At 41.5% G+C, this 27,043-nt stretch overlaps 1 long non-coding RNA gene across 1 annotated transcript in view; it reads left to right on the top strand.

Moving 5' to 3' along the window:
• The window catches only part of LOC146797594 (uncharacterized), a 246,294-nt gene extending 239,396 nt beyond the window's left edge, over window positions 1-6,898 (top strand). The window contains exon 8 of the long non-coding RNA XR_014969014.1: window positions 6,677-6,898. This is a non-coding gene — a long non-coding RNA (uncharacterized LOC146797594). The remainder of the gene's footprint in view (window positions 1-6,676) is intronic.
• Window positions 6,899-27,043: the final 20,145 nt, after the last annotated feature.

The following is a 27,043-nucleotide window of genomic DNA, read 5'->3' as shown; positions in this document are numbered from 1 at the left end:
CTGATTGTCTTATTAATCAAAGTATTAAGTATTTAAAACCATCCTCATATAGTAGGTAATGTGCTCATTAAGAGATGAAATTCCACTTTAATAAATGTGTGCTCTAATATAGGAATAACATGTATTGACTTGAAAACTAAATAGAAACCATTGTTACCTATGTACAATGTGATTTTAATTAAAATTATAAATTTTATGTAATGCGGAGAGGATGTTGCCTAACAACTAGATTGGTCAACCTCGAAGCTGGGGAACCGGGTTCAATTCTCTGCAGGGATGCTCAACATCCTGTGATTCTGGGCAAATCACTTAATCTCCCCATGCCTAACAAAATGAATGTGTCCATCTGTAATGCAACTGGTGCTCATGTAAAGCGCTCTGATACCTTATGGTCGAGTTTGCGCTATATACAACACACAAAAAAACGTTACACATATATGCATTTAAATGTTGTTATTAGCCATATTTACACTTGACTTGATAATTTTTAATGACCTACCGAATGTTATATTTAATGGGAAACTTAATGCATTAAAAATGTATTTTAATCTGTGTTTAAATGTGCACACACATATTAAATGTGCACTATCTAGTTTATATTTAATTGTCCAATGCAGGACTGTATTTCACCATGCTGCATAAATGCTAGTCTCAAATGCTTGATTGATTGATTTTCTGCTAACTTAACATGTCTTGCAGGTACTCACATGCATTGTTAGTTGTAGAATAGATACATTACTGTACTACAATTCAGTTGTTTGTTTATTGATATAGATCTCAAAACAGATCAACAATATGTTCAGTTTTTAAATAATCAAAACAGTACATGTGCGATGTGAGGGTCAAATTACAGACGGACAGTTAATACATAGATTAAAAGATTTTAAAAACATATACAGATTGTTACACACAAATTCGTTGGGGATATCATAATACGCACAATTAATACATAGGTAAAAAAGAGTTAAAAACATACAGATTGTAATACACAAATTCATCGAAAGGTTACTTCGCTAAGGCAATCCAATCATTGGTTTTAAGTACATTATATCTAAAACACAAAGGTTTTAAAAAACGATTCTTAGCTTCTGTCGCTGTCTTACAAGGGCAGACAAAAAATGCATGCTCAATATCTTGAATCCAAACCTTAGAGAGTTTACACGCTCCCGTCATAGCTCCTCTAAGAAATCAATGCTTTTTAAAAGTGTTTAAATGTAAAATGCCCAGTCTGAGCATGTTAAACAAATTCCTAGTACTGTGTTTCAAAGAAAATGACAAATATTTTTGATTCTGCTTAAAAGTTAGGCTATCAACATAGGGTTTGTAAATTGCTAGCAGTGATCAGTGTGTAACACAGTCTGGCCATCGCATTTTTCAAAACAGTTTAAATTGTGCCGAAGTCCATATCTGCAAGTGAGAAATAGAACACTGACATTTTACTAGTGAAATCTCAAGATTATTACTGAAAGTATAGTTTCCTTTTTTTATCCTCAAGAGTTTCATACCTTAAGAGATCTCCTAGTGTTCCTAATTATTTTAAATATTATATTAGATTACAGTACATTATTGTACTAGAGATGGGGGAAAGAGCCTGAGAAGAAGATCTTGACAAATGAACATGGGGAACCAAAGCATCAACTGAAAGGTTTATTTAGTTAATGTTGCAATCTAGTGTATATGTGAGAAGCTGATGTCATGTCCATCTCCAGTGTAGGATCTTCCTCTGTTGTTACAGTCTGCAAGCCTAAAAATGGACCAAGAAAACAACCCTGATGATTAGTACAAAGAGGGTGTTACTAGTGGACTTTGTGTATTATAACATAGTGTTCACCCTGATAGAGATTCAGATTTCCTTTTAGCACTCTTAGGAGTCAGTCCGTTTTCTCTCACTGAGCCTTCCAGACCCCTTCTTTGTGGAACCCGAAGGCTTAAAGAATTTTCCCTTGAACCTTATGAGGTTAAGAACTCAATTTTTGTCTGATCCCTTCCTGAGTGTGGTTCAGGCTAACAATTTCTGACCCCTAGAAGACACTTGACCAAACTTCTGTGATGCTGAACCCTTCTAAACGTTATTTTCCACTGCTTGACTTCGATTCCTTTATGGACTTCCCTGATTTTTTAGACTCTTTAGGTTAAAAAGCCATCCTCTTTGTTTGGACTTTGATTTCAGAGACTCTAGCTTTAACTGTGCAGACAAAAATACTTGAGACTTTGCTCTGAGTTTTAATTACTTTTATTAATTGTCTGTATAGCAGTGACAGAATTCCATGTATGTTTCATTCTGGTACGCCTAAACTTCTTTAAGAGGTTGGGTTTCCCAGTTGTTATTCTGTATCTTTATAGCATGGTGTTCAGAGTTGTTTTTCTGAACTTAATTTTGAATTTGTAATAATTCTTCTTAACCCAAGCTACCGATTCCTGGTCCTCATTGTGTAACCAAATGGGTTGCGCTGTCAATTCAATTTGCTGGATCTTAATGCTAACTCCCATCACCTCTCAGTTGGATAGAAAGGTCTGTTGGAGGACCAATGGTACGCAAGTTGACCCAGAAAATGCTGCATCAATCGTCTTCCAAGCCATCCCACAGTAGAAAGCTCTGCTGCACGAGCTTCAGAAGATATCTCATAGCAAGATGATATATTGCAGTCGGAGCAATCTCAGCACAGATGTCGTGAGTCATTATTCAGCTCTCCATGAAACACACTCATGTAAACATTCACTCAGAAATGTAAACATGAGAATATATTTAATTAGAATTTAGCAGTTACAGCTTGGCTCCTGAAACGAGAGAAAAGTGCACAACAGCCAAAAGAATTCTTCATGTTAGCATAAAGCATTTAAAATGATGTCTAATTTGACTTTGGGCCACTTAAGCTGCGAAAATTGCACTTTATATGTTAATTATCTCAGTGCAGATTAATGTAACACTGTGCAAAGCATAAAATAGCGACAGAGCGTCACCATAGTCCTTCACAGCTATTGACTTTCACAAAACATGGCTGACACAGCAGAAACACTCCTGCTTTGTTTAGTTGCCAGTTCAGAAGAGCACCCCTCCTCTCTGTGGCCAACACAGGTTTCTACAACACGGAGCTAAAGGTTTGAAAATGTATTTTCTAAAATGCCAGCCGGGCAGGTTCTGGGGCTTGGAAAAGGATGACGTCATATCTGTGCAAGTTCAGAGGGCCAAAGAGTGGAACTCGATTCCTGAAAATGTCTGAAATTAAAACAACCGCCTCAAGTGCAGAAACCTCTTCTGACCCCGTTGTTCCCATCTTCCATCTTTGGTCAGGTCCGATATTGTAGCAAAGTGCATATTATCTGGATACTTCCTTGTGTTCTTCTTCACATTACAGTTCTAGTGCATCAGGAGACCTTTTAGTTAGACATGTGTTTGAGAAATAGTATCAGCATGAAATAAATGTACATTTCCGGTCTTGTACTTCGCTGTTTTGCTTCTGGCAGAGCAGTTTGCACTTCAGGAAGAATGTTAATTAATTTTTTTACGGGCTACACAGGGTGCATTGTTGTACAACATAGTTTACGTTGTTTGCGGCTGTTTTGTATTATAAACTATTTTGGGGCACATGAATCAAAGTTTTATTTTAGGATTACCAAATAGCGATTTTTTTTAGAAATCGCTATTTGGTAATTGCGAAATGCAATGCAACAAAACAGAGCGCAAATAGCGATTCTTTAATTGCTATTCCTTAAGAATCGCAAACACAATTAGGGAATCGCTATTTGCTATTGCGACTTTATTTTTTCCTATGGGCCTTGGCCCATAGGTGAGAATAGTCTTGCATTGCCTAAATTGCGATTACATAATGGTAATCGCAATTTAGGTGATGCAAAGGCAAGGGAGCCCGGGGCACTAAGGACCCCCTGAGGCACACCTAACAAAAAACAGATGCACATGTAAGGCAAACACATACCCTAGGGGCATATGTGCGCCACATGGCACGTTGAAAAATGCAGTTTTGTGCATTTTTCAAAGTATACACATATTAGCATCAACTTGAAGTTGATGCTAATTAGCATTTCCTAACTGCACAGTTTGCATTTAGGGAAGGCTTCTTGCATATGCATTAGGGAATGGCAAATTGTGATTCTCTATTTCTATTCTGTATTTAGGCAATCGCAAGAAATTGTGATGACCTAAATTGCGAATCTCAAAAACTTTCATGCATTGCAAAAAGCCATTTTGCGATCGCAAATGGATGATTTTTGTGAATCGCACTGTTTGCGATTTCAAAACACCTTGATACATGTGCTCCTTAGTGTTTTGTCTACAATAACTCTGCGTGCCTTTTGTGTATGTAAGTTTACTCAAAGAACAAATATTTAACTGTTAGGCAGGATGAATTTCATTTTAGCATCCATGTAGTCTGTTTCATTCAGTGACTCTCTGCAGTAGAGAACATCCTGTTTCACTTACATGAAATCAGTAACCATCTTCTCAACTTTAGTGCATAAGATGTGGTCAGCGAAGCACAAATGTTTTAAAAACCTATCGACATGTATAATCTAAGGACGTCTGGAGACAGCAAGGAAATCATTTGTATGCTTCTGATTGCTGTACACAAAAGTATGCAAATGTTGTTTTGCCACACAGGATGTAACTGCTGAATGATAATCAAGTATAGAGTAGCCAATCTGGTGCACTGCATTCTATTAAAGCAACTGAACAAGATATTTCCTGTTTCCTTCTTTTTTGTTGGGTGTTTCTCCGAAAAGCAATCTCTATAGGCCTGACCCTCGGTTAGAAGTTTCTGACTATTTTATAATTTGCTGCTATTACTTAATCATTCGTCTTCCTACTCATAATCCGTACATGCATGAAGTGAATGTTCACCATGAGATAGATACCCTTTTAATCGAGAAGAAAGCTGATTCCCTTTCTTCAACTTGTGAAAGACGCACTTTTTTTCTTTCTATAAGTTTGGACACACTTTTATTACCCCTAAACCTCAATGCCTTAAAGGCACATCCTCTTTTTTTCTTTGTTGATCCAAAGACAATGACCTAACCAGGAGGGACTGCAGGTCCTCCAGAGACTCTGCACCTTCACCTTTGTCACAAGTGAGTACTTTCTTCAGGCTGGTCATCTTCTGCTGTCTGTAGCAATAGTTTTTGTTTGCACCATGCCCTGCCAGCATGAATGATTTACTTTTGTACAGGATTTTCCATTCTGCTGCAATCCATGTGGAAGTCTCTTCTCTGGTTTTAGTCATGGCTCGGAGTCTGCTGCATATTTGGCCTAAGGTTCAGTGGAGGGTGCATCCTATACAGGGTCTCCACTTCCTGGATAATGCACGAATCTTCAGATTATACCTGTTGTGGCAGTTTCTATTCCAGAGAATGAGCCCTCTTTTACCCTGGGATTTCCAAAAGGCTCTATTCCTTGTAGTTAGGTCATTATAGGGCTGTCATGTTTGTTCCACCCTTGCTGCCTTTGCTCTATGAACAACCTGAGAAATTCTCCCATTTTGTTTTTAATTCAGCATTTGGACAATTGGGTGTATCTATCGCTAGTGGAGAAAGGGAAGTGGTAGAGGAGTCCAGGTGTGGTGGGCTCACTGCACCATAGTTGTGGCTCTCTTATGCTGCCAATACAATCTATATAGGGCCCATTCTGAGCACTTGAAAGTTATTTGCATCCAAGCCACATTACTTGAAGTTGCGGGATTTTGAGCAATTCTTTGCTTTCAATGTGTCCAAAAGCTTAACAACCTGTTCTTTACCACTGTTGCTGCTACCGGTGGCCTTTGTACCTATCCACAGATTGAAATGTGGAGAAGGACACTTATTTTTTTTTGGTAAAGTGCTTACTTCTATAGCACATATATCTAAAAATGACAAAAAATGTATAAAAACAAAGATGTTTGCATTGCTAGTCCTTGCAAGGGGTTGTTGTATATTTGTGTGAGGCTAGACAGCTTTCCTCCTGCACTCTGCTCTGCAGTAGTTTATATATTACATCATCAAAGAGTGACCTCACTTCAGCTCTACATCCTTTTTTGGTTTCTCATTATTGCGTACCAAAGAGGTCCCTATCAACATTTTAAAAGGTATCTCACCCTCTAGCATTATCAGTGGCATGCTTTATCATTGAGCCCTCACCCAAGTACAGTCTGTTTTTGGGTGGACTCAACCTTGATGTTCAAGGGAATTCTTAATGTGTTTTTATAGAGGGATGTGAATATACAATTGCCTAAAAGTATCCTTAAGTCACTAAAGTTTATTTTCGGGAACCTTTCACAAGGTTAAAGACAGTAGCTGATGGTGTAGAGTGTGCAGTGTACTCATAAATCACTGGTAAAAATGGTTCAGCCCTGTAATTACCTTCCTGGTCAAACAGCTTGTTGTGTTTCTATTTAGATGTCCGTACATAGGTTTTCCTAAATCATGTCCAAGCATAGAATCCCAGTCCCTATTTAGGCATTAGCCATGCTATCTAAATACAGGCATGGTCATCTACATCCGTCCATCCCCACGTCACAACGAGTTCTTAGAAACCAGACCCTTAAGCCATTGGGACTTTCCCTAGCTATGATTATTGATTTCTTCAAGAACTCATCTATTATGCATGAACTACTGTTCCTTAGGGGTTCATTCATGACGTCTTCCTCTGCCAGACTTTACGTCAATGCTAACATTCCTAATCACCTTCCAGGTATAAATATATTTTCCCTTACCATGGCAAACCACGGCTCGGCTGCACAGATCGATACGGCTCGCCACGGCAAGTTCGGAAGAATTCGAGTCCCCACCTGACGCACTGACAAGACGCTGTCATCCTTGCTTGCAGAGAATCCAGCATCCAGTGTTCTGACTCCATTCACGGGGTGTTAGAGTTTGAGACCCGGAAAGAGATTCCCACCTCTCTCATTCTAAGGTATGGAGCTGACTAGAACCTAGAGGGACTCTTGGCATATGCAAACCTGTAGCTTACCATACTATAGAATGCGGCTCCTACTTCTTACCGTGTACTACACTTAGGTTAGGTACACTGGGGTAGAACTATTTAGAAGCATAAAACGAGTATTCACTTTTTAGCCTATGTTATTTATGTATGTGTATATGAATATATGTCATAGCTAGAAGACAATGCTGTTGCAGTATTATTTCTTCTTACTGCTTACGCTGTACGTATTATATCTTGCATACTGTCTTGCGATTGTATCAGTTCATATTGAAACGCCCGTCTATCTATTTCTGTGTAACTCTGAAGAAACTAAGCATGCACGATTGACTGAGTGAAACTGTTAACTGTTGTTTCCACGATTCTGAGACAGGGAAACAAAGTTGTCATGTATATGCGGTTGCCAGAAACTACTCCGTTCTTGTTTAATCAAGGAGTTTCTAGTGGCCGCTGAGTTAGCTGGCACACAAAGTAATTAAGTTTAATGTACTCAATAGAGGCATACTGACCTCAGTCCTATGCCACAACTATAATGTATATTATTTCAATGCGCAGATCCTATAAGGAAAATAAGAACTACACTAAATGGTGCCCAACGTGTTTGGTAAGGCACTCATTTAACGCTAGATACTGAAGTAACTCAGTCATGCTTTTCTCAGAGACCCCTACTCATAGTACTCCATAAGACGTCTGGAGTGGTTAGGGTTAATATCCGCCATAGCTGAGTAGGACGAAAATCCTATGTATTAGCTGTTTGGTTTGTTCAACGTTGAAGGATACAGTGTTCTAAAATATTGTGCACCTTATCTTTGTTTCCTTGAAAGTTGTTCCACATTTTTCAAAAACAATTTCCCAAAACGGGTATAATAATACCGTGACCGGTGAAGCTACGTCTGACCAAGTCCTTACAACTTTTAATCTTACAGGTTTAAATGAAACCGGTGTGGGTGTTATAAACATCCATCCAAATTTAAGGAAAGCAATCACTCTAAAACTTATAAAACATGGCCTAACACCAAGAGGTGGTAGAGCAGTTTCCGTGATAGAGGCACATGAATCTTTTCAGACAGAGGTATTCTATTCATGGATAGTATTCCCAGAATCAAATCCAGTAACAAAAGTGTTTCACTTCTATAAAGAAGATGAACCACCTGAGGAATATATTCCCTTCGAGGATGTTGAAATTCCACTCACATACCAGGAACATATTCTCTGGTTTAAAGGCGCCCTAAAACATTACAATCACATTACCAGCCTCGGTCCACTATGTAGACCAGGAGCAACATGGCCGATTTTAACCGGCTAGACAACTCATCCTGACATCAAAGAGATGTCAGATGATCAATTACTCACTCAAGTTAGTCCAATATGTCATGCGGACTTTCACAGTCCAACCACCATTAATCATTCCAAATCAAACCCCTCACCAGGGAAATACACTACAAATTACTCCACAGACTTTACACGCAGTCATGGGTAAAATGCCCACAAAACGTTAACAAATTCCATTCTGGGGAGCTAAAACAATTACTCAAATCAGTATTTCCTAATACTAGCCCTTATGAGAAACACAGAATCCTAACAATCTGTTTATCAATGGGGATCACACCACATCTGGAAGACTGCACCACTTGGGGCAAAGTCTTTGCTGCCATCTATACTAAAAGACATGGCGTTCCGTCTATTGCGGTAATACCCGATGTCCTGAAACAAATTCAAAATGAATATTATCTAATATTAAAGGGGAGGCAGCATCAGTGGCGACCCGCCAACGCTTAAGGGAATTTGTGGTAACAGAACATCAACAAGAACTACCCAGAATAATAGAAAAATCCTATGAAGAATTAGGCAGAGATAGTTTGGGTGGGAAACCAGTTAAGCCACAACTGTCTGAAGTTCCTGAGATGGACTCTATTAAACACAATCCTACATCTTCTAAAAAGAAGTGGGAAAATAACAAACAACATTCAAAAGAGTAACGTTCTCAATCCCGAGGTAGGTCTCCTCAAAAGGAGCCCTCTGAAAGGAGGTATAACTTCAGGAATAGGGATAATTTGAGAAAACCTGACAGGTATCAAGATACTGATACACGTTCCTTTCGTACTTTTCAGTTATCGTCACAGACATCCGAAAGAAGAGGACGGCCAGATCACAAGGAGGAACGAGTAAAGTCAAAAGACGAACAACACGTTCAGAAAAACAAACCAAAACCTCAATTCACTAAGAAGAAGGAAGCAGGTCTGAAGATCAGACATGCCGAGAATTCTGAGAACACAACTCAAGAACGGAGAATGGGCTCAGACAATGCTGGACAGTGCAGCAGAAGTAACAATAGCTCGCCAGAACCTGAAGGAACTTCTGGAGATAGTGGACTTGAATGAGTACATCACAGTTGAGACTGTAGACACTAGGGTTAGTACTCCACAAAGGTTATATGAAATAACAATCCGTATGGAGGGAGACATACCAAGAAAAGAGAGAGCACTCTTTTGGGAGAAACTTTCAAGGGGTTATGATATACTTCTAGCAGAACAGGACTGGCCACCAGAATTTGTCAGGGAGTGCCCACATGGCGAAGACATCATTATGTGATTAAACAAAGAGGACTAGCTTAAGTTGACCAAAGTGTTACAGTACTCAAATTAGTTCTGTCACGGGCACCTTGTTGGTGTATTCATGAAGCCCTCACCCACCAACTTAGTTGGTGGCATGCTTCATCATCGGGCCCACCCAGTGACACCTAGTATGTCCTGGGTGTGCTACGACGCCTGATTCCAGCGGAGCTGGTATATTGCTGAGAGTGCAGTGAGGTTGGGTGAGTTGTGATTTAAAACGGCTTGGTGGTGGTCCCAGTACCCGAGGGTAAATTAAATTTTAATAACTGGGCCGTCACCAGCGGTTAAAAGTAAGGCTACAGGACGCGTGAGGGTGGCGAGTTACTGCCCCCTGCGTCCTTCAGATGGTCGACATGTTTCAGCCAGTGCCTTAGAGTATTCTGGCTTTCCTCAGGACCGTTTTTTTAAAAAAGGTGTGGTGAAATAAAACAGACTTAGTGTTGTGGTACAGACTATGTGATACACTCACTAAGGTGTTTTTCTATATGTGAGAGGGGGATTCCCTTCTCATGCAGACATATGGTCAACAATGCTTAGGTGGCCGGATCTATAGTGCAAGGTGAGAGGACTATAGTCGGCTAGGTGTGATGGTACTGGTGGTGCCATCAGAGTGAAAATACGCGACTAATTAGGAGCGTGGTGTGGCTAAAACACGGAAATCACACTGAAAGGAGTTGACTTAGTGTGGCAGGGCGCAAGAAAATTGTTCTTACGCTTTGGGTTATTAGCCAAGGCTTCCTGGAGGGAAGCGGTAAGGAGATGACCCTATGGGAGAAAAAGAGATAGGCTGTAGGGGTTAGGGACCTGTGAGGAAAGAAGCGCTTACCCAGTTTGTTGTTTGGAGGCTTGTCAGGTTTGTCATACTCACAGTCTTTCTGGTCAGTGCCTGCCTTGTACCTGTTGTCCCGCCGTCGTCCTCCAGTAGAATGAGCCTGTCGGCGTGTGGGCTTTTTATACTATGGTTAACAAGGTAATGATGAGCACCTGTGGGAATAGTAAGGGTGGAGAGACTACCCCTTTGTGTTGTTGCTCCTCATGCTCGTGGTTTGCACACTAGTCTCTCGTGCATGCTCAGTATATCAGCGCGATTGCTATGTTGTTGCTCATGCTCATGATTTGCACACTAGTTTCTCGCACATGCTCAGTATGAATGCGTGATTATAATGCAGGTGATTTGTACTCTAGTCTTTTGCATATGCTCAGTATGATAGCGCGATTGCATTAAGGTACATGTAGCAATTAAAATATGCCGCCGTTGGTACGGGGAAAGGGGCAACACCCGTGTTAGGTGTGGCGTGGTCTTATCTGCGCAGGCGCGAAGGGATCAGCGTTGGCTATGTATGCGCTAATATTGGGGAAACATGCCTGTGGGACGCGCCGCCTCCCAGAGTGGTTCGGCCCGTTAATCACTGCTTAATGCGCATGCGCTGCTAGGCACTGCGCGCTAAAGTTTGACATGGCAGTATTAGGGGGGGTTGAAGCATGTGCCCATGATTATGGCAGCCTAGTGGTACACACAAGGGGGAGCATGATCTATGTCTATGTACAGAGAGACTATGGCACGGGGGACTGACCACTGTACACAGGCGAGGTAATTGTGACTAGTGTAGGTCTAGGGTGTGACTGAATTCCACGGTATGGCGTCGTTGAGGCCATTGGTTTGGGTGGATAGGCGATATATCCAACGTTGCTCCTTGCTGAGTAATTTCTTCTCATTATCCACTGCCAGTTCCGGTAGTTGTTCGATGATGGTCCAGGTCAGGTCATTGGGAGTGTGTCCCTGGGTGATGAAATGACTGGTCAGTTTACTTATGATCTTCTTGCACCTGATTGTGCTCCTGTGTTCTGTGACTCTAGTTCTTATTTTGCGGGCGGTCATCCCGATGTATCGGAGGCCGCAGCTGCAGGTAAGTAGGTAGATCACGTTATGTGAATTACAGACATCATTATGCCAGCCTTCTCCAACCATGTTCCAATACACCTAAAATATACATATGCCAGGAAATGGGCAGTTGCCCAGGCCCCCGCATTATACAAAAATCATGTAGGATGGGATAAGGACTCACCTCACCACAAGATACAGTTAAACAATCAACCTACTGCACAAAGGCAGTACCCAATTAAGCAAGAAGCTAAAAAACAGGTCAGGGAGATCTTAGATCAACTTGAATACCAAGGGGTGATTGAAACATGCACCTCATCAATGAACAATCCTTTGTTTCCTGTCTCCAAACCAGACAATACATATCGTCTAGTTTTGGATTACAGACACCTGAACACTTGTTCTAAGACATTTGCAGTACAAAATGCACACAGTACAGCATTAGTGAATAACATAGTGCGTAAAAAATATAAAACCACGTTAGACGTTTCAAATGGTTTCTTTTGTCAAACCATAGCACCTGAAATTAGGTACTTGACAGCTTTCTCAATAATGGGGACCCAGCATCACTTTTGTCGACTCCCTCAAGGGTTCAAGAACAGCCCGGGGTTATTCTCAGCAAGAGTAACAGAGTTACTACAAATTTATGATGAAGAGGCATTGTCATATGTCGATGATATCTATATGACAGACGATGACCTGGATAGGCACTTGAACAGGGTAAATACCATTATACTGGGCTTCGCCTCTAAGGGCTACAAATTCAATTGAAAAAAAATCCTGAATTTCCCATCTCAATGTCCTTTTCCTAGTATATGAGCTTTCAAATGAAGGCAAAAGCCTGGCAGCTAACCTTTTAGAAAAGTGTTCGCCGCTCCAAAGTCCAAAAATGCTGAAAAACTTACAGTCGATTCTAGGTTTCCTGAATTTTGGAAGAACTTACATTCTAAATTATGCAGAGAGGATTAAATCTCACTACGAATTAATCAAACCTGATTTCAAAATCAAAAATTTGACACAGGAACACACAGATATCCTGCATTCACTTCAAGCTGATATGTTAGCAACAAATCACTTAAAAACACGCGTAAATACATGCAATTTAGTGGTCTGAATAATTTCGGGTCAATGCGGATTCACCTACTTAACTTTTAATGAAGGTGAAAAAGTACCAATTGCATACACATCACATTTGCATACACAAGCGGAAATATGCTTCACTTCGACAGAAAAAATTCTGACAGCAGTTCAAACCGCAGTAGCAAAAGAAAGAGCTCTAGCTCAGGGGAAACACATTATTGTCGTGACTCCGGTACCAGCCTTAGAGGCAGTTACAAAAGCGAGCATTCCAAATGCAAAAGCTTTACATCCAAGATGGATACAATGAATTAATTCTCTTGCTGCAACGGATGTTGAATATGTTTTTGATCCTTATTTAAAAACACCAGCATTCCTGCAATATGATCATGAATGTCCTCTGCCTATTGAGATTCTCCCTCTTGATCAGTACGAATTTGTAATTTATACTGATGGATCAGCACAACCCGCTACGGAAAGTAAGCAAGCTTACAGTACAGTATGCGCAATCGTTAAAGGTTGCATGCGCGATGGTAAATTCCGACCAATGGGCACTAAAACACAATTTCTAGATGATTGCACAGCTCAGCGAGCTGAACTACAAGCATTCAGATTGGCACTTGAAAATACGGATCACAAATTCCCCACACTCATAGTGTGCGATTCTTTTACTGTGTTCAATCATATAATGAAATATTCATTATATGATGGAACACAGTAAAAGAATTGGCTTCAAAATGGTTTCAAAGATGCAAAAGATGGCACAATCAAGCATAAAATGCTTTGGGAACAAGTAGTTCAGTTGCGAGACGGACTACAAAACACTCACGTGATACACACGCTGAGTCATCAACCTGATGGCGTTCACGTTGCAGGGAATTCATTGGCTGACGAAGCCTCCAAGGGGGCTGTGCAAATGGCTTCCGTAGCTGCGATCACTCGTTCAAAAATTAGAATAGACAGTGAGATATTATTGGCTGTCAATGCTTCAAGCAAAGGCAGTGGTGCAGCGTTACCTAAAAAATTTCCACTCGTATATAATTGATGCGAACAACGTTCCATTTGCTCGAATTCCTGGAGTGGGGGATAGGGTAATTCCAAACATGGAACGTAGATTAGGACTAATCCTAGCAGCACATGAAGGGATAGCCTCTGCCCATGCAGGTGTTTCTGCCACAGTATCGTTATTAAAACAGAGATATTGGTGGCCTGGCATTAGGAAACAGACCAAAAACTATGTTTTAGAATGTGAAATATGCCAACAGATGAAAGTCTCTACAGTGAAACGTCCTGCGCAGACACCCCTGTTAATTTCAGATAAATCATTAGCTTGTGTTTACCAGGATCACTCCGGTCCCTTGCAAAGAGATGGTAACTATAAATGGTCGCAGTGGATTCGTGTTCAAAGTTCCTATGGATGTGGCCTCAGCGCTCGGCTGATGCTCGAACTGTTATAAAAGATTTGCGAGTCTTTATCGGCACATACGCAATTGGCACGCTACATTCTGACCAGGGCACTACGTTTAGCTCTCAAGCTTACAAAGAAGCCATGGCCAGTGTGGGCGTTGCATTACGGTACTCCTCTCTGTTTCACCCTGAGGGAAATTCTATTGTGGAAAGGAAAAACTGGGACATAAAGCAGTCTATAACAGATAGGGGATTGGGTTCGGGTGATGGGTGGGTCAAACATCTTTATGGGGTCCAACGCTCATTAAACAATTTACCAAGAAGTTCTCTGGGGGGGTCACGCCATATGAGGTCCTATTTGGGAAAAGAATGTGGGTTCCAGATCTCAAATGTAAAGGCACAGTGGTGGAAAATAAACCATTTGATATCAAAGATCGTTTGGCTGTTTTACAGGACTGAAATGAACTAAGATCGAAACAAAGCAACGTGTTCCTGAAACCAACCACCACTGGGGAAATTCCAGCCGTCCCAGCAAGGCCTATCTGGATCCTAAAGCTTGGGCATCTAGTCAGAGTGAAGATCACGGACAAGAAGGAATTTGGGCCTTCTTACAGACAACCAGTACCTGTCCTAGCCATCCACGGAACAAGAACAGTACTTCTGCCGGCCCTTTGCTGGAAAAAAGGAGAAAAGATTTGTGTCAATCGACCTCATCAAACCACACTATGTTCCCAATACTAAGCAGTAGGTCTTGTGGACTCCAACCAAGTAGCAGACGCACTCCTCTAGCTACCATTCAAGAGGTTCAAACTGAAAGACTCATCACCATCGAGGAGTCAGCAGTAAGAAATGAAGGACTAAGCAACAATGCTATGGAACTCGTAACACGTGATCAACTGGTGCCAGCGATTTCAACTAATCCTGATGCAATTTCAACCATTGACAGAACTGCCTCTGGCTATTTCATTAACTTTGATACGTTTTCTGAGGATCCAAGCAAACCGGAAACGATGCCAGCCAAAAGAACTTTCAAAAAACGAGCACATGACTTTTTTCATCTCCTGGAAAAGACTTCTCTGGTTTCACCATGGACTGGACTATGGATTATTTCTGGAATACCTTTCTTTCTGCTTTGGCTAGCTTTAGTAATGACTCTGAGCATGCTGATAAATGGAAGATATAGTCACTTGGACACATAAAGTAAAAATGTGAACTTACGTTTCAAACCACACAAATCATCCCATCGTGAAGCAAGAGACTTGTCAGCAGTGAACATCACAGCCGTTCCTATACAAGATGGTATATTTTGGGACAAAACGGATTATGATATATTCGGCCCGTCGGAACTTTTGAAAATTCCACACTTATTTAAGATTTCATTAAATGATTTTATTACCTCCAGTACCTATTCTGATGATTGGGACTTTGAGACTGTTAACAACATGATGTCTGATCTAGAAAGGTCTGCTGCATTCTCTAACCATGAATTTATTAGAGGGTTCAACAGACTATGAACAGCTTTATTGTTATAACCACTATGGTCATCATTTCTTGCATAAATCTGCAACACCTAGAAATGTATTTATGTATAACCAATGGTAAAATCGTCCTACACCACTAAGGGGTAGCTCAAAAATGTTTGCAATGAAGTTTCCATATTTTTCAGGGCACAATACATCCAATCCGGAAACCTTTTACTTTAAGAATGTGAAAAAAACAGGAGCGAAAAATATGTTAACCAATATAAAACAGATTTATTCTGCAGCCTTCATTGCCTAACTGTCTAGACAGGATTTCGACTTTTGGAAACACACAATTGACACAAAATCTATCTGGGGTACAAAAGATGGCAAATGCAGGGGATAGAAGCTTTGTTTAGAGCCTGCATCATCCCACAGCAAATAATGTTTTTGAATGACACGGTCCAACAAACGTCTTGCCTTGGATTCGCCAAGATCAAAGACATAAACACACCGTCCATACCTACACCTGCAAGTAATAGCACTACACAGGGGGAGGTCGACGTACATACAATTTTACAAAACAACAGATCAGATCCTGAATGGGAAAAATGGTTGCTCTGGCCCACAGACACAAACATCTGTCAAGAATGATTCCTGAACAGAATACAGGGTTTTAAAATCAATAGGCCAGATCCACGTTATGTTCAAAGACAGCATCTAGGGATAGTAACAACATACAGTGTAGGAATATTATGTCTTGATTGGCTACAGAAATCTACACTAGAGGATGTGAAACAACATTTATCTTTACTTAAAAAAGGCGCAGACCTTAGGGATTTCTTGCTAGGTCCAACAAAACCGCGTCAAAAATGATTCATATATGCCGGCATCTATGCCACTTATAATGAAATATGGAAGGTTACCCAAGCAGGCGCCGCAGAAAGAATACGAGAAATTGATCGTATTAATTCAGAGAAATCTCTCGCTGTGGTCGACAATGGGTTAACGACTCTTTCATCCAGGATATATTCACTGGGCAACATTGTATCCTCTGCTATAGACATTGTGGAACAAGATTTGGTACTGCTGCGAAAAGGCCAGTCTCAATTACGTTCTATTCTGTTATTAGGCTGGACGCTACAAACCTTGCGTGCAGGCTATGTGCCTTGGCGTTTCATCAACACGTCGTCTCTGTTTTCAGAATACAACCTCACTGATAAACAGATCAAACTGGCACAAAGGGAGCAAAGTATACAGTGCTGACCATTGGAAAACTGGAAAAATTGCCATTTACAGTAGCAGAAAAACCAGCTACAGAATGGATCATTTATGGCAAAATTATTACTCTGCCTGTTACAACTTTCCATTTTCAGTATTGCCTCAAACAAATGCAAGCAGGCAAATATGAAAGGTTGGGTAAAGAATACATGAAGACATCCTGGGATTTACCTTACACACACATATGTTGTAGTGGGGGGCATGAAGTGTTTCTTAGCAGTACACACTGTGAAAATGCACTGAGCGGTTCACTCATATGTCGGGATATTAGTTTACACGGAGCCTGTAGCAGTTCTACTGCAAATTTATCCTGCCACCTGCAAGGTTCACCAGCTGCTGTGATTAATCCAATGTTTGGCCAACTTTCAAATGGGAGTTACCTCATGTTGAATGATCAGAGCTGTTGTGGCATGTTGCTAGGCATCCAATATCTGGTAAAGGTTGGCTCCAGGGTCACTTGCTGTATGCAAGTTTTGTTCCCCCAAATAGACACAGTCAGGGAGTTGCCTTTATGGCCTTCACTGAACATCTCTTGTATACGAATTGATACTTTAAGCAGAATGAAACCCGTTCTTTTACAACAAACTGTGCCTTTGACCTTGGCCAAAGAAACCTATGATCTACAAATTGCAAGGACTTCAGCTGAGATACAGGCTCTGTTACGTACAAACTGCCCTACACATTTCACAGAAAGGTTGGGACGTATCTTAAACATGTCTGATACGAATGGTATTGTGCATGTATTTAAGACCATATGTTCAGGACTGTTAACACCTTTTCAAGCAGTCCTCGGAATCATTCCAAACTTCGTGCACTCGGTGTTTTGTGGTCTGCCACTAATTCTAACACTCGTTGCAGGAATCCTGTTTTGATTCCTACTGCTACGCTATGGCAAGCCAATCCACCAGCGTCACTCCCAGCACCTTGGAGAAAGCTCTCCTGGAAAGGAAGTGTTGTGAGCGCATAGTACAACTTTTGGGCTTATCTCGTCTACGAGAATTAAATACTACATGGTTTCTGTCATTCAGACCAATCTGGCAAGAATGCATCATACTTTTTCTACGCTGCCTGCTTTGCGGTAAAGAATGCGTGCTAGACATCTGTCCAACACTCCCATCAGTCATGCCAACGGATATCGATACTCTGCTGGACCCAATTATGGCCCATACTCTTTCGTTGAGATCCCACAGACGCAACATGATACTGCTGAGGTACGAGATGGATCAACTGGCACACAGGTAACATCGGAAACGAACATTTCTACTGGCGACGCTTCACATTTATGTGCAGTTAATCTTCTAAACGAGGTATTCCAACTATCACTGACATCGGTAGATGATCTTTTGTCAACAGGAATAGAGGATTTAATGTTTTCGCCAGCTCCTTACACTGACCTTTGAGTCGGCTCACAATGTACCGGGAAAGCTACGAATTTGGACTTCATTTTTCAAAACAAAGAAAAAACCTTGGAACTTTTTCATCCAATTTTATTTTTTCCTTCTCTCTAAAAATTGATTTTTTCTTTTTATGGCGAAGTAATATGCTTAAAGTAGACCTATTCATAGAAAACAGACTTCTTCGAACACTTCCAGGGACACATTGTCACCTTTAGTGACCACAATTTCATTTATGTACCATGACATAAAATGGCTTTGTCCTTTTCTTCTGTAATCATGAACCATCTTATCATATGGGTATATATTTCTGTTCATTCACTTAGCATTCACTGTAAACATATGCTTAGAATGAAACATTGCTTTAATATGTACAGCACCTTTGTATTTCATGTCAAACTTTTTTTACCATAAACTTATTTTAGTATGCTTTTACAAATGTTTTTCGCAACATGCAGTAAATTTCATGTTTAGCATTTAGTATTATTGCTCATTCGAAAGTGGAGTGGGTGTTGAGTTTCGATTTAGATGTCCGTATATAGGTTTTCCTAAATCATGTCCTTATATAGGCACAATTCGCATTGCCCTTATTTAGGCATTGAATCCCACTCCCTATTTAGGCATTAGCCATGCTATCCAAATACAGGCATGGTCACCTACATCCGTCCATCCCCACGTCACAACGAGTTATTAGAAACCAGACCCTTAAGCCATTGGGACTTTCCCTAGCTAGGATTATTGATTTCTCCAAGAACTCATCTATTATGCATGAACTACTATTCCTTAGGGGTTCATTTGTTGACGTCTTTCTCTGCCCGACTTTACATCAATGCTAACATTCCTAAGCACCTTCCAGGTATAAATATACCTTACCTTACCATGGCAAACCACGGCTTGCAGCACAGCTCGATATGGCTCGCCATGGCAAGTTCGGAAGAATTCGAGTCCCCGCCTGACGTACTGATCAGACGCTGTCATCCCTGCTCGCAGAGAATCCTGCTTCCAGTGTTCTGACTCCCTTTGCGGGGTGTTAAAGTTTGAGACCCGAAAAGAGATTCCCACTTCTCTCATTCTAAGGTATGGAGCTGACTAGAGCCTGGAGGGACTCGGCATATGTAAAACTATAGCTTACCATCCTATAGAATACGGCACCTACTTCTTACCTTGTACTACACTTAGGTTAGGTACACTGGGGTAGAACTATTTAGAAGCAAACAACGAGTATCCACTTGTTAGCCTATGTTATTTATGTATGTGTATATGAATATATGTCATAGTTAGAAGACAATGCTGTTGCAGTATTATTTCTTCTTACTGCTTACGCTGTACTTATTATATCTCGCATACTGTCTTGTGATTGTAACAGCTCATATCTCTTACATGAGAAACAAGACTGTTCAATAAATCCTTTTATTGAAACGCCTGTCTATCTATTTCTGTGTAACTCTGAAGAAACTAAGCATACACGATTGACTGAGTGAAACTGTTATCTGTTGTTTCCACGATTCTGAGACATGTTCCGATTCTAAGGGAAACAAAGTTGTCATGTTTATGCGGTTGCCAGAAACTACTCCCTTCTTGTTTATTCAAGGAGATTCTAGTGGCCTCTGAGTTAGCTGGCACACAAAGTAATTAAGTTTAATGTACTCGATAGAGGCATACTGACCTCAGTCCTATGCCACAATTATAGTGTATATTATTCCAATGCGCAGAGCCTATAAGGGAAATAGGAACTACACTACAAGCTTTCTTCAGGATTGTTAGTCAGTCAGTCACACATAAGTTCAGGATTGGATTTAAGATCCCTACACTGATTGCCAATCTAGGACACAATAAATGAGACTTCTACTTATCCCGAGCCCACTTCATTTCACTCATTCAGGCGCACTCATTGAGCATGGCAATTAATGCAAACCATACTGTGAAGAGGTGAAACATTTATAAACAAAGCTGTTATGACATGTATCCATAGTAGTGGCAGGACTTAGTCACTACACACAAATCCTTTTGGTGTGGGCACACAAGTGTACATGCAACTCCCTTCCCCTCTTACCAGACCATATGGGTAGTATCCAGAGTCTTGTGACTTAGCATTGCCTCGTATCCAAGTTGAAATCATCATGCACATACTGTTTCTAAAATGCTCAGTACATGCTCATTCTGTAATTTCACCAGGTCAAATTTGTAATGTCAGAAGGCCATTATGGAGCCTCGTGACCAAGCAATAATTTATATCCGTGCTGCATGTTTCATGCATACAGTCTCGCCAAGTTACACATAAATACTCATTATATAAACTTTTATGGCCTTATATGGAATTAGAGGTGGGCAGGCATTAGTTGCACTCTAGAAATTAAGAAGGGGAAGATGAGTAACCAAAAAATGCTCCCTTTTCCCCGAGGACTTACTTCTTCAAAAGTACACTTTCGCCAAGAACCTAATTGGCTCCTCTGTGCTCCTCTTAGCATCTGCCAGCAAGATGCTATTTCTCTAGTGTCTCTATCACCACACGGTATGCTTCCATACCTGATGACAGCACGTAATGGCAAAGATAACATGTCAAGGAAAACATTGTTTACCCTGAAACAGGAACACTGCATGCCATTACAACGCAGTTGTTACGACAACCGCGTTGTTACAACACATGCCATTACTCCGCAAGTCAGAACACCGACTTGCTCTAAGGGTCAGAAGGTGTTGGATTTAAAATCCAACACCTTCCCTACTGTTGCACAGACTGGAGTTGGAATAGTAAATTATATTATTTCAACATCCAGCGCCCCCCCAGAGCAAGTCATTGTTCCGATTTGCGGAGTAATGGCATGCGTTGTTACAACGGGGTCATTGTAATGACCGCGTTGTAATGGCATGCGTAAAAAAAGCATGCGGTAAAACGAGGCATATTCACGGGTCAAGCATTCAACATCATTATTAAAGAAAATGGCCCAATTACGCAATCAGTAAGGCAGTTGTTGTTGCTTTACAGTTGGTAATTATATGGTGTCTTTATAGATAATTTTATCTCGAAAGATATTATGTTAAAAAAAGATGAATAGAAAATATCGAGGATAGACATTGTTACTTACTTTTTTATTAAAGGTCTGATTAAAATCATTTGGAATAACAGTGATTACTGTGAACATAGGACATACCTGATTAAAGTAATTGGAATGAAGGTCTGATTAAAATCATTGGAATAATAGTAATTACCGTGAACACATCAGTACTTCAGAGAAATACCAGCACTTGTTATTCTGGGAAGCCAATTTCATAGGTATTAATGATCTTTCTAGTTATTCCCCTTAGTTGCAATACTCGATGTTGATCATTGTAGTTAATCCCATTAGTAGCAATAATTCCCAGTTGTGTGTAATTCCAAAAGTTGCTTTCTTTAATCGTACTAGTCCTCAGGTTGTAATAAATGTGGTGTGTAGTACTGGGACATTTAACTCATTCTTTTTTTAAATGTCATGCGTTAAGTATCTGTTCAGGGAGTGCCATGGGATGTCATCATTCATTCCTTATTTGTGTGTCGCCAGTCTGTAGATCCAGAGTTGCATTTTTCAAAGAGTATTTCCTCAGGTTGCCTAATGTTGTTGTCAAGGTTTCTATCACCACCGATTTTATGTAATATATTGTATGGCCCTTAGCAATGTAATTGTTGGATATTTGAGTGGTGTGGTGTTTAAACCGAATGTTGATACAGTTCTCATTGTTACAGGTCTTTCCTTTCCTAAAGGTCATCTCTATGTACCCGAGAGAATAGGGGTAGGTTGAATTACAGTTGGTGTGCCTGTTTAGAGTCTGCATTATGTTGAGGCACCGTTCTGGGAAAACTAATGTATTCACACAAAGCCATAAGAGCATAATGGTGACTCTAGTACATACTACAGACTGAACAACTAACGTCAGCATGACCATCGCTAACCTCTGGGATTGGAAAAAAAGTGACAGGCAATTAGTAGTATAGTCACTGCAGTGCCTCCCACATTACAACTTCCACATAATCTTTTGAACCCGGCCTTATCACACTGTGGACTCAAAACAAGCACAACTATTGTGATTCATGTAAATTTACCTACCTATGCTTTCTCAGGTACATAGGAATGAGCTGTAGGAAAGTAAAGACCCAAATAGGTGAGCACCATAGCAATACCGGGTGTAAAAACACTACCACATAAATGTCCAACAATTACATCACTAAGGGCCATACAATAGATGACATAAGTTGGGTGGTTATTGAATAACTTAGCAATAACGATAGGCAACCCTAATGACTAATCTTTGAAAAATAACAGTGCTGGATTTACAGTTTGGTGACACAAAAAGAAGGAATGAATCATGACATCCCATGGCTGTCCATGAACAGATGACATGCTATGCAATTCTCCCTTCTGTCCTTGTTAAAGAAAGTCTGAGATAAATATCCCAGTAGCACACACCACATTTAATATCACTTGAGGAGTAGTACGATTAAAGAGAACAACATTAGGCATTACATTGCCTCTGGAGCATTATTGTTACTAATGTGAATAATTAAAAGAATCATGAAGTTTTATTGCCTACAAAATTGGCTTTCTAGTAAAAGCAAGCACTAGTTTTTCTTTGAAGGAGTGATGTCTTCACAGAAACCATCGTTATTCCAATGATTGTAATCAGACCTTTATTCCCATGATTTTAGACAGACCTTTCATGTGTCCACAGTAATCACTATTATTCCCCTGATTTTAATCAAACCTTTCATAAACAAACAAGGAACAATGCCCATAGATTTATTCTTTTTTTTTAACATAATATCTTTTGAGATAACATTATCTATAAAGAGATCATATAATTACCAATTATAAGGCAGCAACAATAATAATTATGCTTGTCGCATTGTCTTCGCCAATATGTGCTGTCACAAGACACATAAGGTATGGATGCATACCACGTGATAGGGACAGTACAGTGAGGTTCCGTGCGAGACGGAACCACACTTTGTGAGTGTTGTCGAATATGGATGAGTTTGGTATCTACGAACCGCAAATGACGAGTTTAGTGGGTGTACGCGTTTTCGCTACGCAACCACGCATGGTTCGTCTCATTTTTGGGTTTGTCCGTCCGAACCCTCGGGTTCCATTTTAGATGCGGCATCCATCTTGTCTCTTGCCCTCAAGTAGCCAGCGAACGGACTTTGTCCGCTCTGTGACCCTGGGACTCCCAAGCTTACACTAAGGACACGTGTTTCTTTGAGGGTGACTTTTATGATAGGGGAAATGACACGGCAAAGGCAGATGGCCCCGCTCGAGGCTCATCTTACCGTGCTGGTCTATTGTTTCAGTCGTGCATGCATTGGGCACGAGGTCTTTGATCCTGTAATCAAGTTTCCGTTATTACTCCCAACACTCTTTTCCAATCTGTCGTGCATCCTTGTTCTTTCTTTGCATCTGTTTCTGTCCCTTCTCTTAATGTGTTTACAGTCAGAATGGAATGTGTTTAACTGTGGGGATGATATGTTTTTACAGTTGGGAACCGGCAATGCTGCTGTAATTATGTTCCGGCCTCCTGAAACATGAACGCGACTCTTTTGAAGTTTATTGTGGGAACTGAGTTGTAACCTTTGTTTGCCATGTTGTGCAATGGCAAAAACGTGTATAAAAGGAGCGATCCACTTTTGCAATTTGAAGCAGTCTCCGAGAACCTACACGTTGTGTACTTCTTGCGATTTCTGTATCCCTGCAGTAAATAAACGCTGATCTTTGACGTCGCTGAAAGTGTCCCGTGTCTCTGTGTTTTGTACGCCAGAACAGGTAACCCACGAAGGTTTCAGGTGTTGTCCCCTGGCACCGCTGGGTCTTAGAATAACCCAGTCCTTCAGTTGGCGCCCAACGTGGGGCGACATCAGCGGTACCGGTCCAAAGCCCGACGATCGTGAGGAACTTCGTGTGAAATCTCCGAGGGAAGGTGCACCCCGCTTCATCGATCCAGTTGTCGAAATAAGTGGCCCGAAGTCTTTTCCCGCGAAGATTCCCGCTTCCAGACGGCTGCGACGGACTGATGCCCTGACTGTCGACCTGTTTTGGCGCCTGGCGTAGTCCTTTGTACGGCGAGACGATAGACGGGCCTTCCTGGTGACGCCATTGCTCTTTCAGTTAAGTATTTGTGGGTCGCTCCCAGAGTTACCTTGTTGTTTGCATGGTTCCATTGCATTTGTGGTTCTTAGTCGTTGGTTCTTAGTTGTTGGGTTTTATTTGACGATTGCAATTGCCAAAAACCGAGGGTCTTGCAATTTGTGCGAGGACATCATAATTCGATAGCCCTCGAAGTTTGTAAACTCGGTTAGTGTGCACGATGCCTGGCCGTAGTACTTTGTTTGGTTTCCTTAAATGTTGCAGCACGGATTCCCGGCTGGAGGATTCATGTCCGATACCTCCGGTTGGAACTCCAATTTATGAGCTCTATAGTCGCCATGGCGTAGGTCCTATCGTATATAATGAATATTGGGTTCGTTACACTAAAAATGATGGTGTTCTTAGTTGGCCATCACATGGTAGTTTCGAAACTGCTGTTTTAGATAATCTTGAAGCTAAACTGTTTAAAAGGAAGGCTAGGCCGGCCATGTTTGATTCCTTCCGGTTATGGCGCAAGGAGGCCAAGCAGAAAGAAATCAAACAGATTAAGAAAAATAAGAGAGAAGGTGTTATTACGGTGATGCGAAATGCAGAACAGTATCAGCGAGACAAAGATGAGAAGGAGCAGGAAGTTAGTGCTCGACTTCATCACATGGCGGTGGATAAGTGTTATCCGGCGTTACCGTCTAATTCTGATAAGACGGGGGAGGAAGTGATAGAAGATTTGTTATTGTCTTATCTCTTGAAATCACCACCTCCCTATGCTCCAGATACCGTGGGTCCTATGATTCTTCCTATTCCTCAACCTGCTGTTCTGGCGGCTGCTGGTTAGCCCGTTGTTCCTCCTGCTCTCCCGAATCCTCTTGTGCCGCAGATTGTTCATCCTCCTTTACCAGTTCTTCTTCCTACTGCTCCTTTGCCAGTCCCTTATCAGCCTATTGTTACCACTACTCCTGTTATCCCGTCCACTGCTACCGTCTCTACTCCCACTGTTGTTGCTCCTGTACCTCCTTCTTCTTCTCCTTCTGTTCGTAGCCGTCTCTTTAACGCTGTTGCTACTCTCTATTCTCCGCTTTTTGGGCCAATACTCGGATCGGCTCTTTCTGATGTTGCTCAGAGGTGCAGTCAGATTCCTGATGGTAGGGAACGTGAGTCGTTGGTAAAAATGGCGCGTAAATGGATTCGCCATCCTGTGAAGTACACCTCGCGTATAGTGTTTGAGACATTTTCCCAGTTTAATGCGCCCACACAGCGATTCGTGTTCGAGGAAATGTGTAAATCTCTGAGAGAAGAGTGGGATAATGATGCGGTTGATAATGTACCGCCCGAGGTCTCTGAGCTCCAGAATCAATTTACGACTGGTGTGATTGTAGGTGATAATGTTCGATGTGCTCTAGAGCGTCTGTTATCTTTTCGATGTACAGTGCAACCTCGAGCATTGTTTAAGGACGAGACTGAAGAGTGGATGGCAAAACCTGGTCAGTATCCTATGCGGGAAGTTCCCCCAGTATGGATGCCAGGTGATCCTAATGCTAATCCTGCTATTCCAGCACGTTTTCAGAGAGTTTGGATACACCTCCCTTGGAAGCGATCGGAAGTTTTGCAGGTAAAGCAAACCTTGCCCGACCCTCGTAAAAATCCTGCAGGTTATTATAAGGAGTTGTCCCAACTAGTGGATGCTACCGTTATGAACCTTGCCGATATTGACATGTTGTTTGGCAATGTAGTGCCTCAGCCGATTTGGGCGAAAATCCGTCATGAGAATCACGCGGCCGAGTTAGGCGGTGACTGGGCTGCTCTTGCGGCGGCAGACGCCCAGCAAGTTGGTGGGGCTAAACCTGAACAGCTTATTGCGGATTTGCCCCAGAGGATAATTACCCTTATGAAGACCCTTATGCCAGCAATACGCGTTAATTGGGACAAGTTGTCTGCGTGCAAACAAAAGAGGGATGAGAGTGTCTCCGATTTCTTTACGAGATTTGAGGAGGCATTTATTGATCATAGTGGTCAGGACATGAGCTCTGAGGGTGGTCAGCAGTTGTTCGTTGATAAATTCGTATCGAATTTGTTGCCTGAACTCAGCAACAAGCTGAAGAATTCTGAAAGTTTGTGGGCTGTTTCTACCACTGCTCAGATATTAGCTACGGCCCAGTACTACGAAAACAGAGAGAAGGAAGAAAGCGAACGCGCAGACAAGAAAACGAAGGATCTTAAAACTAAGGTCTTATTGCAGCAAGCGTATCCTCCGCGCTCGAATTACAATGACTCGCAACAGCCAAATCGATCACAATCGCAGTTTTCTAGATCACAGTTGCGTAATGACTCTTCTGCACCTCGTTTTGTGTTGGGGTATAATCAATGCGCGTATTGTCGGGGTGAGGGCCATTTGAAGTTTAATTGTCCAGTTTTACGTGACAGGAACAATGGTGTTTCGGCTCGAGGAGGTCGTAGTGGTCCTCAACAAGCTTCACGTGGTAGAGGTCGTGGTGTTACTCAGAATCAGACCGAGCGTCTTGCCACTTCCTCAGACTCGCAAAATTGTTTCGATCCTCGCGATCTCTCGTCTGGTAGATCTGCACAGTATCATGTGGATGACTATTATGTTGAGCATGATGTTGATGCGGATGGTATCTACTAGGACAGCCGTAGACAGAGGAAGGGAGAAGTATCAGTTCCGGTTGATCAGAGAGGGCCTTATGTGGCAGTTGCCACATTGGGCGTAGTCGAGCCTTTTCTGTTGGACACTGGTGCAGCGAAAAGTTCCATCATGCATTCGAAACTCCCTGGCGCGCCTTTGTCTGGCTTAACGAATGTTTCCGTTGGATTCTCTGGCGCCCCCGTTAGCAATCCAGTTTCTAGCCCTTTGCCCCTTACAATTGGGTCTTCTGA

The sequence above is a fragment of the Triturus cristatus genome, chromosome 9 (genome assembly GCF_964204655.1).
Source record: "Triturus cristatus chromosome 9, aTriCri1.1, whole genome shotgun sequence".
NCBI classification, from domain to species: domain Eukaryota; kingdom Metazoa; phylum Chordata; class Amphibia; order Caudata; family Salamandridae; genus Triturus; species Triturus cristatus.
This window is presented reverse-complemented; position numbering and strand designations above follow the sequence as displayed.